The 1,839-nt window shown below is 35.5% G+C and overlaps 1 non-coding gene across 1 annotated transcript; it reads left to right on the forward strand.

Annotated features, from left to right (window-relative positions):
• Nucleotides 1-1,067: 1,067 nt before the first annotated feature.
• Nucleotides 1,068-1,175, forward strand: LOC131152445 (small nucleolar RNA R71). The gene has a single exon (XR_009135946.1). It is a non-coding gene; the product is annotated as a small nucleolar RNA R71 (small nucleolar RNA).
• Nucleotides 1,176-1,839: the final 664 nt, after the last annotated feature.

A 1,839-nucleotide genomic window follows, 5' to 3' on the forward strand; every position in this document is an offset into this window, starting at 1 on the left:
AATTGTAAGCTTAATGATGTGTATGTGTGCTATCAACACTCAGTAATGTATAATCTCAAATAGGCTCAAGAGTGTACAAACAAACTGTTTCTTTGAAACAAGATTTAACAAATCTTAATTTTCAGATTAGGGTTTCAAAGATGTTGATAAAAATATTCAAACTAACTCAAAAGATTTTCCTTAATGAAATAAGCACAAGAGTTGTTTGAAATATCGAGGGATTAGGCTAAGATTGTGTTGGAAATTTCCCTTTTTCTAAAGCATTCAATTGTATACTCATCTTATTAATAGTGCCTCATAGCTTATTTACGGTCTGATTTTTATTCTACATAAATTATTGAAGAGTGTTTGCTATTTGTGCCACACCATCATCAGAAGGTTTCTTTGACGAAATAGGAGCTAAATTAGGTTGAAATCTTGGAGGTGCGTAGTTCTGAGAGATCTGTTGTGGTTGATACTACTATTGAGGAGCTGTAACTGGATGATATAGCGGCTGTGCAGGTGACGCATAAGATTGAGGAAGTTGCTAACATTTTGAGGAAGATGGATCAGACTGATCATTCCTCCATGAAAAGTTCAGGTGATTCCTCCATCCTGGATTATAGGTGTTCGAGAATGGCTGATTTTGAGATCTGTTGACCCAATTTGTTGATTGCATCTGATCAGATCTACTCTTTAGCCATACTAGTAGAAACGGACAATCCTGAATCTTATGGTTAGGGGTCTCACAAATAGAACATACCTCCACTGATTTCATAGTTTTCACTTTCTCTAATTCCATGACCTCTAGTTTCTTAGACAACATAGCAATAAGGACCTGTAGACTAGTCTCCTTTTTGACCTTGTTTCTACCTCCACTATTGATTGCTCTGAGAGGTTGTGCTGCCATTGGTGCCCGATCATATCGTGTGTTCCATTGCTGGGCAATTTCAGTTAGGTAATCAAAGAATGATAGAGCCTAATCCAGTTCCTTGCTGAAGAACTCCCCGTTGCACATAGTCTAGACAAACTGTTTACATTCAGGGGTAAAAGTAGTATAAAAATAATTAACTAACCTCCATGATTTGAATCCGTGATGTGGACATATATTCATCAGATCCTTGAACCTCTCCCAACAGGCCTGGAAGGTCTCATCACCTTTCTGTATGAATTGACTGATCTGCTCCTACAGGTATTGGGTTCTCTAAAAAGAAAAGAATTTGTGTAAGAACTTACTCTGCATTTCAGTCCAACTAGTAATAGAGTTAGGTATCAGAGAGTTAAACCATATTTTTGCCTTATCTTTCAAAGAAAAAGGAAATAAGTGAAGTTTGACATACTCATCAGTTCTAGCCCTATTAATGAAAGTGGTACAGACCAACCCAAAATCTGTCAAATGCTGATATGGACTCTCAAAATCCATCCCTTGAAACTGGGGTATCACGATAACATACCATGCTTATTTGTAAAGTTCGGTGCATCTTGTGGTAAAACAATGCAAGAAGGTGTAAAAGTGTGTGTAGGCTGTAGAAAATCGTGGAGTGTACGTGGTACAGGTGCAGCCATAACTTCCTAAAAAATTTCTTCAAAAAAATCACTCAAAACAATTTTAGAATCACTCATAAAAGTAACAGGAGAATAATCAAACTCTATGCTATGTGCGTCACTACTGGTGCTAAGTGAAATTTTAGACAGTCTATTTAAAAGATCTCTGACCCAAGGCATCAAACATCAATTTAAACAACAGAAATTCACCAACACAGCAGCAAACAAGCATGATCAAATTCTTCAAAATTTTTAATTTTTAGTTATTATTATTTTTTTATTTTATATATATTTTAATTAAAAATAAAAAATAAT

This window comes from Malania oleifera, chromosome 3, assembly GCF_029873635.1.
Source record: "Malania oleifera isolate guangnan ecotype guangnan chromosome 3, ASM2987363v1, whole genome shotgun sequence".
Taxonomy (NCBI): domain Eukaryota; kingdom Viridiplantae; phylum Streptophyta; class Magnoliopsida; order Santalales; family Ximeniaceae; genus Malania; species Malania oleifera.